Source organism: Dromaius novaehollandiae, chromosome 13 (assembly GCF_036370855.1).
Source record: "Dromaius novaehollandiae isolate bDroNov1 chromosome 13, bDroNov1.hap1, whole genome shotgun sequence".
In the NCBI taxonomy this organism is placed as follows: Eukaryota; Metazoa; Chordata; class Aves; order Casuariiformes; family Dromaiidae; genus Dromaius; species Dromaius novaehollandiae.
Genome location: NC_088110.1, coordinates 4,890,212 through 4,903,574, shown reverse-complemented (window position 1 = coordinate 4,903,574; position 13,363 = coordinate 4,890,212).

Sequence of the window (13,363 nt, the reverse complement as noted above, 5' to 3'; positions counted from 1 at the left end):
AATGCATGCTTACATATTGACACCTTTCTTACTGTAACAGAACGATCATGGACAATCAGAACATCTTGCTAGCAGTTGTGAAATTATTAAAGTATATGGTGAAATATTTTCTGTGTAAAACCAGACATACCAGGCTTATGAAAGTAGAAGTTGTAATTAAAATAGTGGAGACTTAAATTTATAGTTCTGAATACAACCAGGAATATGAATAACAATTACGTAGAGATTTTTGGAAAAACTTAAAATATATTTTCTCAACAGCGTTATGTACTGTCTTTCAGTTTCCTGCTCTTTCTAGAATAAGTTCTCAAGCAGTACATGTATAGGTTTGTTACCATTAAAGGTGAGACTTTGGCCTGTTGTTTTAAATGTCACTAACTAGCTGTCACTAACTTGCTGTTTGTATGTACGTAGACTGCTGCTATCTAAAATTTTTACCTACATAAGCACATCTGGCACCATAATTGTTACTGGGTAGATCAAACACAGTGTTTATATACCCTTCCTTTATGAGTAATACATCAGTCATGACAAATACAGCTGGGATCACTCGGTGTCAAAAGTTACTTGATGTGTTTTCTTTATTGTTTATCTAAACCTACTGCCGTTTCTACCTCTTGTTCTTCCCCTACAAAGGGTGGGATTTCATGTAAATGTTATATTACTGTAGTATCCTTGTCTCATTGTAATTCAGCAGTTTAATGAAAGAAAGTCTTTGGCAGTGCCAGCTGTTGAAAGACCTGTGACTAAAAAAAAAAAACCTGTATTGTGCTGCATATGCACTGCACTAATGATGGTAGCTGTTCCGCACGCAATCCAGGCATATACTATTTTTTACGGCATACTTCTATATAAAGGGACCTTTCCATGTAGTAACGTATTTTCAACATGAGGAGGCATTAGGGAACCATCTACTGTTCTTTCCTTGGCTAACACTGCAGACTTGTGCCTTATCAAAGCTACTCCAGGATAGTGTTAAAAACCTCTCCCTGCACATGGTGCATGGGAGTTAAAGGCTGAAGCCCACAGAATTGATCCTCTTGCATAGAAAAGTTAGATGGCTGTGACTTAAAGGTCAATGCTGTTTCTGTCTTGTAGATAATGTTATTTTCTGGATAATTGCATATTTTTAGCTCTCTTGTTTTTAGCTGTTTTGATACATGTCCATTTTCAATCTGTTATATTCCAAGCTCACTAATATAATAAGGGCAGTCTCCATGAATGAAAACAACTAGGTGTCTGATTTCATTTTCTATGCCTTGGAAGAAACAAAATTTGGAGAGTTTAACAATGAAAAGAACAACAAAAACAATAGTTCCTTCAGGGTAGTTTCCATTAGTATGTGTTTTTGTAATCGCTTTGAAAAGCAGACCAAATTGTACTCTCTCATGTTGTGATACAACTCTGCTTTGCAGATTTTAAGATCCGAGAAGCTTAAGAGCTTTATTTAATTGCTTTAGTTTGTAAGTACTTTTTCACCGCTAGCTTGGGCCCCAGTGTGACGTGAAGTCTTGGTTTTGTGGCCTTATGTCAGGAACCTGGTTAACCGCGCTGTCCGTGGAAAGACTGTACTCATTTTATGATTAACACAAGGATTTTCTCCTGCTCTGTAGCAGCTACCCTAGGTGTGTTAGCTAAAGGCACTTTGAGAGCAACACTTATGCTCTCAGTCACTTATTAATTAGCATACCTGGTATGTTGCTCTACCTGGCCAGAGAAGCCAGCGCGCTGTACTCTGCCACTGTTCAGAATGATCTTGTCCAAGCATTCCTATCCTGAAATAAAAAGCAGTCAGGATTGATTCTAAGAGGCCACACACAACTGCAGTAACAGAGGTTTACTAAATATATATAAAAAAAACATATTGTATGGAAAATGTGTAAGACTTTGCAATGATGCTTTAGGCACTGGTCATTTGCTGTGTTTCTGTAAAGTGATCTGTTGCTTCTGTATGACTTTTATGTAATGCTAGAAATGGCTGTGAATAACAATGGGTTCACCATTAAATGAAACAAGTCTATTCACCAGCAAAAAGTGCTAGCACTTATAACTGAACAATTCACTCAGTGTTATGCAGTTCTCTTTAGAACTGAGACATTTTTCCTGATTAAAATCTAAATATTTATAGATTTTAATAGAATGTAAGGCTTATAGACTATAAAGTCATTTGATCTCCTGTATTATTTCTACATTTGATTGCTGAGTGTTGAGCCGGACCAAAAAGTTCTTTTAGCCCAATATCTTGTCCCTGATGGTGGCCAAAAGCAGGTGCACAGGGAGGAACAAAACAAGCATGAATATAATTCCCTCAGATACTCTCATGCTTTTAATCAATTATTGCAGAGGGGCTTCCTGAGCCAAATATGGAGTTGTCCTTGGACAACCTCTCTGTAGACTTGGTAAGTCGAACCTACAACCCGTGTAAACTTTCAGCACCAACAACATACTGTGACAATAAGTTCAGCAGTTTTATTACATGCTCTGTGAGAAAACACCTTTTGTTTGTTAGTCTCTTGCTAGCTTCATCTGGTGCCCCCTAGTTCATGTGTTGGAAGAAACAGTGAATAGTTGATCCCTATTCATTCTTTACATACCTCTTATCTGATAAAACCCTACCATATTGCCATCTGTCAGTCATTTCCTATTTCCAGACTGAAAAGTTCTTGCATACACAGTCATTTCTTATATAGAAAACACTCCATGCTTTTCAGCATCCCTGTTGCCTTTCTCTCTTTTTCCAGTTGTTATATTCCCTTTGAGACAGTAACAGATTACAGCTCCGAAGTTCAAGGGTTCAACAGATTAAACTGCAATGTGGTACTGAAGGAGAATGAAAGAAGGCAAGTTATATTCACGTCCAAGGTCATTGTCCTCACATTCGTTGGTTCAACCCTATTGCTGTTTAAAAGGGAGGCTAGTTTGGCCATCTATATTTAAACTACTGTCCTAAATTTCCTACATATTTTTCGAAAATTTGGGGTTAATTTAGTTTAGACATAGACATAATAATTTTCGTTGTGTGGTTTTGTTTTGTTTGTTTTTTACTTAATGCCACTCTGTGCTCTAGCATTTAGAAAGACCTAGTTCCAAAGGTCACTGTGTCTGTCTGTCTTCATTTACTCCAGATGCTCCATGGCCATAGAGAGCCTCATGTCACGTATTTACCTTGTCATCCTTGCATCCCAGTTTGTCCTCTGTCTGGCAGAGCTCTGTGTCTTGGCAGCCTGTGTCCTCTACTCTGTGGTTAAACTAGTAACAGTCAAGTATCATTTGAATATGCCATTATTTGGTATTGTACCAGAGGCAGCTTTAGATTGCATGTGCTATTTTTCTTGGCAGCTTTTTGTCTTGAGTGATGTCTATCTGTGTGGGAAGGGTTTAGTCCTCAATGATTTTGAATGGTATCTCTTTAATATCAGCTCTTTACCCACACTGCAAATGATGTGTGAATACTTTTTTCATTATTGTTGTTTTTCTGCCACTTGAGCTGCTACATGTTAACCAAGTTGTGTGGTATCTGACCACAACATTACTGAAACTGTTGCTATAATTCTGCTGCCTTGGTTCCCCTCTGTACTAGCTAGACATATTTCGTATCAGTATAAGGGAATGTTCATTATGTGTGACGTATCCCAATATGCAGCCGTGTTTCTCTGTATTTTCTTTGGAGTCTCTTTACCGCTACCAAGTGAATAACAGAGTACACAGTAGGAAAAACACTGCTAGGGAAATGTTGCTCTTGGTAGACACCGCTGCTGAGTATCAGCTGCGGCTGATCAAAGTATGAAGGGTCTTCCCCTTTGTTTCCCTGATGACGGATTTAAGTTTCAAATTGCAGATCCGGACACAAACTTTATCCAAATTCTAGTTCTCTGATTCAGGTCTTGCACATTGTTAGGCTGAAGTGAAATTTAGGAGATTGGCTAGGTTATTATTTATAATGATGTAATACTAAATTCTATACAATGTTATATGGATATTAAGAAGAATGTTCCCTAAAGCATTTAAAAACAATTTAAACTGAGATTGACAAATTTATTTTGAAAAATTGGTAGATTTTTTGCATTATCTGAAAACAGTCATCTTCTGTGAGCACAACAGAAAAAATCAGTACTGTCTAGCAGCTTGCTAAAATAAGGGAATATCCAAGAAAAGACAGCAAGATAATGTGAAGTTTTGAGAGAACTTTTTTTCCCCAGCTAATCAAGACATCTTTGCAACTTATATACACTGCAAAACTATTTTCACAAGTTATGTTAGGATGAGGTCCAAGTAGAAGAGTTGAAATTCCCTCACAATGGTATGCCCTTTAACAGGAAATCATGAGACCAATTTATCTGCCATGTGAAAGCTCAGAGTTTTCTTGCTTTCAGCAGAAAATTTGTTTTTGTCATATGATAGCAGTATCCATTTTCTATCACCTCTTAGGCTTGTAACATGAGCAGCTTCACTTCCAGCTGCAACTGGAACAACACTGATAGTAAAATGATTCTCACCATGCCATAAGCTCTTCAGAGTTATTCTAGTAACATACTTGCAATGTAGTGTGGTAGCAATATTTAAAGCACTCCAAGCTGTTTTTCATATATTCGTTTAAAAAAACCTTTGTTCTATTAAATCCATTTTCTCAAAGTATTATGTCGAGGAAGTCTTTGGCAAGCTTCCCCTTTCCTTCTAACTTGTCCTGAAATGCCTTCGAAATATCATTTTCCAGTCTAAAATGTGACAGGTTAGTTCACTGCTCCCTGTTCAAACTGCCCTTCATTTGGTGTTAATCCTAGAAACACAGGGATTAAATAAGAGTGGAATCTTATTAGAATCATCACCTGCTGAAGTCATTTGTAGCTTCAGATGCTGAACAGCACTGCAAAACTCAAGCTCATGTTTTGGACTATGTATTTATGTCTGTAATCTTTCCTGTGTTGAGAGGGAATCAGTGGGAAGAGGATGGATCAGCATTCTGATGTGAAGTATCAGCACTTTGTTTTTAAGGTTTGTGCAGATAGAGAGCATTCAGAGCTATAAATTTACCTTATGTCTCTGCTGGATACCAGCCCCTGTGATCAACAACTGCGAGACACTAAGTTTTTATGAGATGTGCATAGCAGACTGTAAAATCAGGTCATTTTGTATTCTTGTTGTACTGTTTACTCAATAGTAACTATCATGATGACTACTCTGATGTAATTCCTGTGCTAGCCCTGATTTGAGTAGAAAGACTGGAATAGATGATGTTCAAAGGTCCCTTCCAAACTTAAATTTTCTATGACTACATTTTTGCATTTATATGTATGACACAGCCTGTGACGCAATGCTACTGATAATGCTGGTGCTTATACCATTTTCCCATGAATAACCCTTCCCAATTGCCTATGTCTCCCTCAGCTTTGGCAGGGAACTATGTTCTTACATGTTCAAGCAATACTGTTTTAACCTAATGTGCCCAAGGGATGGGATGGTAAGTGCCTGTGCACAACAATTTAGATGTATTTGTAGGCTATCTCTTTCCTGGAACAGTCACATCAGCCAAAAACAACAGACTGTGGGTATTTTTATTTACAGTGCACTGATAATCCAAACTCAGATTTGAACAATTAGTTTTGTTAATTTAAGGGTTTTTTTTAAATGTTAATTAAGTTCCACTAACAAAGTTTGGATCTTTTTTATTCAGCTCTTAACCATAGTCAGTTTTCCTGCTCATATCTACAATTTAACACAATTATCTGGATTTAAAGTATAGGAAATGTGTGTGTGGGGAAGTCTACGTACATTGCATCTCCACATCTAATAAGACTAAGTTTGCTTTATAGATATGTCTTTTAGTGTTATTGCATCCATGTTTCAGAACCAAAGAACCATAACATAAAATGAAAAAAAACCCCTTTACTTGTGTTTTATAACTTGATTAAAAAAAACCCTCTCTTCAGCACATTTTTGTGCACCCATGAAAGAGGAACTCTGAAATTGTCTCCTATGTGCTTAAGTAAAGTCTCTCTACAAATGTCATCAGTCAGATGTTTTTCCATTCTTTAGTGTCTGAACAACTTAGCAGTGAAAATGAGTAAATGGAACCTTAATGAGATCAGACAAACACCAACGTTCTTCTGGATAAACTACTAAATCACTAACTCGCATGAGTTTCAGTTCTTCTGGATACACTTGTGTTTCCAGAAATCCCTTTGCTTTTGTCAGTAATCTAGTAGTAGCAGTGTATGAAGTAACTAACAGCAAATTTCCTAAGCCCTGTATTTCTCAGCAACCTCCTCGACTCCCAGCCCAACTGAGACACCAAGCAAGGTGTAACACTGGATGAAATTGCTTATGAAAGAGGAGAATAATGGTCTCCTTGCCTTTTCATTATATGCTGGTTAGAATCCTGAAGTGCTGCTGTTTGACTCATGCCATGTTACGAACAAGATTTCTTTTGCTTACCCAGTATGACACTATGCTCTAGCCATTCTTACAGTCCTTCAAGAGATGTTAGCCTTACAAGAGCAGTATGCTGCATTAGCTCTTCTCTAAATCTGCTCTTATCAGTAACCTGATCTGAAAAATATGCTGCTTGCAGATGAAAACCACCTTGATACCATTCTGCCTTAGACAGTGCAGTTCCTCTGCACAGCAAAAAATGTCAGGTTCTGTCATGAACACAGCATGCGCTGGGAAGTTACTGCAACTTCTTGTGCAAGTTACCGAACTTGTGCAAGACAAGCTGTCCCTGAGGGTTCAACGTACCCAGTTTTTATCGCAACATAGATCATATTTTCAACTCTTTTTCTGATACATCCCTCCTACCTGAAATGTTATCTCCCCCTTCTACCTTCCTGCTACTCCCTTAATTCTTTTTATACTTATTCCTTATTTTGTCTGCCATCAATTTCAAAATTATTCAGTGGTCCAACTCAGAGCATCGATTTTGAGTAAATCCTAAGTAAAAAAACTAAGTAAAAAAATCCCAGCATGTTGCTTAGAATTTCTCCCTGATTTTGACAAAATTCTCTTTGACTCAGCAGGAATTCTGCAATTCAGGATCTTATGATTTCCTCTACTGTCTCAGTATGAATGAAGGACTTAGTAACTGAACAACAGAATTGTACAGATTAGACAAACTTTAAATGAACATAATGTATGAAACATCACTGAATCTTAGCATTAAAAATTATTTATACAACAGGCCTTTTTTAGAGAAAGCATAATCTTTGGGACTTGTCAGAGGACTGACATTTCTTAGCCTATTACATTAAGAGATTCAAAGATGAAGATGATAAATATGCATTATGTGTCTATTTTGTAGAGCTATTTTATAAAAGCGTTATTGTGAGTTTCCAGGACTGTAATCTCTTGGTGATCCCAAAAGCCTGCAAAATCAGTTTGGAATGTAGGCATGGCAGTTGTTTTTTTTGTGTTCTATTTGTGAATGCCAGTCGGGGGGGTTCCCCCAGGAATTAACTAGAAATAGAAGTTCTGAAGTTAATTGGCTCTCAGTGACACAAACAGTTTTGCAGAAGTCTAGAAGATTAATTTCCCCTGTTGCAGAACTTTAGTATGGAATTTTGTTGGTAGGAACACCGAAAAAAATCACTGTTTCTTTCATTTTATGTGATATGTAGGCTATAAGAGATCTGTAGATTTCCAGGAACACAAAGCAGCAATATTTATTTTTCTTCCTAAAGAAAAATATACTGTGCGACTCTCCGTAAACACGGGGAATGGGTATTTCAAGGAAAAAAGAATTTCAATTCTTAATGTAATTTTCTGAGAACTATTGTTTAAGAGTGTCTGCTACACTGGGCCAAATATTAGGATTGGGAAATCTATAATAATCATCAGCCTTAAGAGTGCCAGGAAAGTACAACGGACAGGACTGGACTATGCAATGTATTAGTAAGTTTCTCTACCACCTTCTACTTAAAACCTTCTTTTAATTTTTTTACATGTTTTCTGAATTAGGGACATATAGTCTGTTCAGCCTTAATTCCATCCAGAGGCATAATGACAGAATTATTAGTTAATTGATCACAGTCTGGTTCCTCTCACCCCCTTATTAAGAAGACCCTTGGCTTATTTCATAGGCAGCTTCTCAAACTTCTGTTCTCCTTGGTCTGTGCATGTCCTTACACCTTCTTTACTGCCGGCTGTTCAAAACTTGGGATCATGGCAAATTTCTTACTCATTAGATCCTTACAATTTACTCTGCTCTATTACATGGATGCTTTCTGAGCACTAATTGATTAACTTTATCAAAGAGCTGAGCGAGAAGAGTAATATGATCTCCATTATAAGGATTAAAGGTTTGAGCCAAGCAGAGATGACAGTGACAGGATGTGTTTATTGTGGATATTCAATCTTACATGGCTAAGCTCTGATGTTCCAGGCTGAGAGTCATTTAAGTTTGCATTTCTGCCCCTCCACCCGCTAAGTGTCCAGTTGCCCCCTTCTTTGTGGCCCTGTTCTGCGCTTCCATTTGCACTGTGTAAACAAATTCAGCCTGAAACAGGCTGAGGAACTGCAAGTCTTGTGTACTGTACTAATGCTAGTGAGGAGCAGTGCGAGGAAGTGGGTGTGAACTGCTAACGAAGCAGGGCAAAGGGAAAGAAAGGGAAAGTATCTTTGCAGGCTTGGTTCAAATGCATGTCAAATTGTGTCCTGGGACTATACAGCTGTACTTACATGCAAGTACGGCTTCAAGTTTAAAAACTGTTGTGTTCAGTCGGGGAGGCTTTTTTAAAGGTGTGGTAACCTGTCTGACAGTGGATTAAAAAAAAAAAAAAAAAAAAAACCTTTGCTAAAAATAAGAAAACAATAACCTCTTCAGGCAGATTAGAAGTGGAAAGTTCCTCTGGCTGATTTAATAAAAATGGGCTATGAATTGAACTGAATGTCTGGGATATTTATGGGAACTTCTGTATGTGAAGTCTTGCTCTGAAGAAGCATTATAAAAAAGAAAAGCCTCCCCACAATGTGCTCTAAGAGCTCCTGAGAAAAATACTTGCCTATGACTCTGTCATCCTTTTACCTCAGCTGCAGCACTTAAGTGTTATCACAAGCAGTCACACCTGTACTGAAAGTAATTACATTGTATAGGTGTGACTGACTTCAGCTGGGCCTAAAACCATTCTTGAGAGGGAAGAAGTTAGACTTGCTTTTTGCTTCCTAATTAGAGTTTTAAGGGCTGATGTTGAAAAGAAAAGAAAAAAAAAAAAGGCAAAATTAGCTTGACCTGTAGACAGTGAAGAAAGAGCATACTGGTATTGTACACTGCTATTTCAGTGCTTCTTTTTCAAAATAAAGTCATGTTTAAACAATGACCAGGATTTCTACTAAAGCAGGAAAATTTAAGGAGGGTAAATCTGTTGTGCCAAGAAGCATTAGGAATCTTTGTGGTACAAATAAAAGAATTATTAGGGGAAAAATCTTGCAGGCTTCTTTAAAAGAAACTGTCTTCTCCAATGAAACTTAAAATTGAGCAAGTGTGCTGTTCTGAACGTGAACTCTGACCAAATCTTGAGTCCTTGCGGCAAAGCGACTCTCTAGTTTCTCACTAGTGACTTAGATCGCTTTCTGGACTTGGGCATGAGTTCAAAATTGTGCGCATGGATACATCTTGTTTAAAGCTGATTACTTGGGCTGGTTTGTGATGTTTAGGGAGTGTGGGGAAAAATGTCGTAGATCGATATTACAAGTTTTCCAAAGACAAAGAGAATTTCTGGGAATTCAGGAGGAAATGTCAGATTGATGCCTGCAGGAAAAAATGAAATGGGCAGATGTTGTCTATGCCCTGAGTAACAAGAACGTGATTAAACCAAGTCACTGCAAAGTGACCACAGTTTTACGACGTTTGTGTCTATGATAATAAGTATCTTGTTTACTAAATCTTTTACCTTCTTTCCGATCTAAGGGGCTTCTATAAGGTTCCACATTCCACTGTTCTCATTTTCAAGGTTAGATTCTGGATCTCGGGGACAGTTTTTATTGGTGCAAATACTTCCTCTGAAATTCAAATGCAAAAAATAGGTTCATTGGTAAAAACTTAGGAAGTGGTAAAGTTAAAATAGTATGTTTCTGAAAGTATGGTGGATGATGACTGTGTTAACATATCCTGAAATAGTAAATTTCTGAATCAAACACAGTAACAGTGGGGAAAGTTGTGACATGGGCATCTGCCTACGCAGTGGACCTGTGCCAATACTTTGGTTTTCTTCACATCTTTCCTTGAAATTTGCCTCAGTTGCGAAGCATACACCACTATTTCTACAAACATTTATCATTGCTTAATCAGTAGACAGTACATGATAGTAGCTGCTTATTATGTTAAACATTTGTTTCACTTATTCCTTTTCCTCCTGTTGTGTGTTGTCCTTATTTGCTAAGAATATACACCTTTGGGGCAAAGCTCCTTTTCTACTACTGTGTCTAGCTCAGCACAATTGTGTTTGAGGGTATTTGAGCCAATACAAACACTACTAAATGGCAAGGATCAAAGGCAAACAGAGAATTCTGTTCAATCAAATAAAAGATGTTTAAGCAAATACTAGATTTCTGGATAGGACTGTTTCTTTTAAATAAGCAGTGTGCAAAGTCATATCCAGTTCATGTTTTTTGTCAAGTTGCCAGTGCAGCCCCTCAAGGAGTCTTAAAACAAATAGACAACGCTACTGATGTTTTAGTTTCTGGTATTTAATACAGCTTATTTCAGATACTAGTTTGGAATGAAGTAAAGAACATCTTAGAGGGCTGACTATACACACACCCCCAAAAATTCCTAGAGTGATAACAAAGTGGCCTCTGGAGTATGGATAATGATGCTTTCTCCTCACATATACAAGTGAAAAAGGGGCAGTACTGCTTTTAACAGTAGCTTCAACTGTACCAACTTCCCTTTTCATTTCAAGCAGGCTTTTAATATGAAACATGGGAAGGAAGTTGTATGTAGCATGTACTTTGTGTAACACTGAACTTACTGTCATTTTACTGGCAGCTCAGACCTGTTCTGATGTTCCTTGAAATTTCCTGGGGTAATGATTAGTAGGGTTCTAGCAGAATTCTAATTCTAGGAGATTGTAGCGGAATTCATGGTCCCTAATTGCTGTTAATCTGCAAAGTGGAGAAGGAACTAGACTGCCCATTCAACAGCAGACCAGTCAGAAATACTAAGCTATCCTTCTTCTACATTGTCGTGATTAATAGCAGGCTATCATCCACTGTAAAGCAATGCTACCGGGCTCTTCAGAGTGTCAGGGTTCCTCCTATTTGTTGGCATAAGTGACAGTGCGAGGCACTCCATGTGAAAACAGAAGTGTGCTGTGCGTATTTAAACAATCTTAGGAAGTCAAAGAGCTCAATTTACTGTGTTTTTTTCAGTGTGAATGATCCTGATGTCCCAAAACGAGGCAATGAAGGAATAACTAACATATGCTACTAGATTCGTCAACTGAAAAGACTGTTACCTAAAGGCTTGCACAGCAGAAGGAAAGAAAATTATGTGCTTAGGAGACTTTTGCTGGAGAAGAATAAGAGGGAAAGGTGTTTAGTGAAGTGTGAAGATATCCTTAGTTTTCAGACCAATGCAGAGATTTGGTAACAGAAGTATTAAGATAGGTCTGAATTAAGTACAGAAATGTCTGTGTGTGATATCACAAGAAGAAGCAATAGAGCAAGGATTATGAAAATGGCACGTATTTGATAACCAAAGACACAACTGACAGCAATCAAACTGGTAACCACCGAGGAATGTGGTGTTTATACCAAGACCAGAAGGCCTGTGCTCTGATATGCCTACTGCAGAAATGACTGATCAGCATAAGACCTGACCTCTGATACAGGAGGATGGCAGAGGTCACAGTAAATTGCATGTACCGTTCCTCTTTCTGTTAGCTCAGCAGGAAGAAAGGCAATATTCACAAAGATACTTAGAAAGGAAGGAATAAAGACTACAGGGAGTGAGCTTGCCTAAAATTTACAGATGGTAAACAAGATTGAGGGAAGAAATCACACAACTACTGTACTCCTAAAGGGCATAAAAATCAGTCCAAAACCCATTTTGTTGTTAGTCAAGGGAATCCAGGAGATGTGGCGAGAATTTGATAGCTGGCATCCCTTTACCTCATGTCGTAATGCAAGTGATCCTGAACTACTTGGACATGTGCATCTTGGTGCTTTTGAGTACAGGAGTATGAGAGAATGAGCGTAAATGACTGAAATCAGTTTTCTTTAAATATTTTCTTCCCTTTCTGTAACATCTTTCCCTGTATTTTGTAACATTTAATTCCTACACCAGGACAAATGTTGCAACCAGTTTTACAGTCAGTCATACTTGCACACCCTGTAGTTTTATTAGGAGGTCATTTTAAATCAGCACTCACATAGTGACTAAGTACCTGTCTTTGGGTTTGTTGGATGTTGTCACCTTTCCGCTTACTGTAAACATAAGAGGTGGGGCAGTTGGCTGGGCAAAGGCAATTCTAGGTGTAGACTTAGCTTTCTTGAGTGATTTGTTTTCTTGCTCTGTCTTATTTCAGAAGGAGGAAGGACGTGTCCTCCACCTTCCACGTCGACTTGCCCAGCCATCCCCATTGCACTTTCTTGAATTCTTGTCAACAACCTCTGTGTCTATTTTTCCAGATCCTGCCTTCATGCACAGATCATCTTGACGTGTGTTTCTGCACGAATGGCGTATCTTGTTGAAACCTGAGTTTGCTGAGGCAGGAACAGGTTCAATTTTGTACCTTGAAGTGTAAAAAGGTGGTTGACGCTGCAGAAATGAATGAGAAGTGTTTTTCTACTTCTAGTTGTGTCTCATGCTGATGTCTTCATTTGTGATACTGTTCATGCTGGTGTGTAAACCATTAAGGATAGGAAGGCTTCTGCAAAGTATTAGGCACATCCAGGGATATACAAAGCTGTGAAGTCCGTAAGTGACTTTGTTGCAAAGTAATCCTATCAGAAATAGCTTTAGGCTAGTATCCTTCCCTGAATGTAAAGTGCTAATACCTGGTTCAGAGGAAGGTGTGTATCCGTATCAGGAGCCATCAGGAAATGCTACCTTGCTCATTAGCACTGGTCTGTGTTACTGAGAGATGTGGTTACCCTGTTCCAAGTACCATTCTTCTCCCATTAGTTCTGCTCATTTGGTTTCTGCTTCTGTGGATGGGTATACCCTTTTTCCCTCTCCCTCCAAAACCAAACACCTAGCAAACAATGTGTACTTCAAACTGAGCAGGTAAACTCTGCTAATTGGTATTGCCAAATCATGATTGCTTACATCCCTCCAGTTTTAAAATCCTGTAATTACAAGTCTACCTGCTCTTGTTTATGTGTATTCAGGTCTAATTTCTTCTTTGAATATTGCCAAATGCGTGGCCTC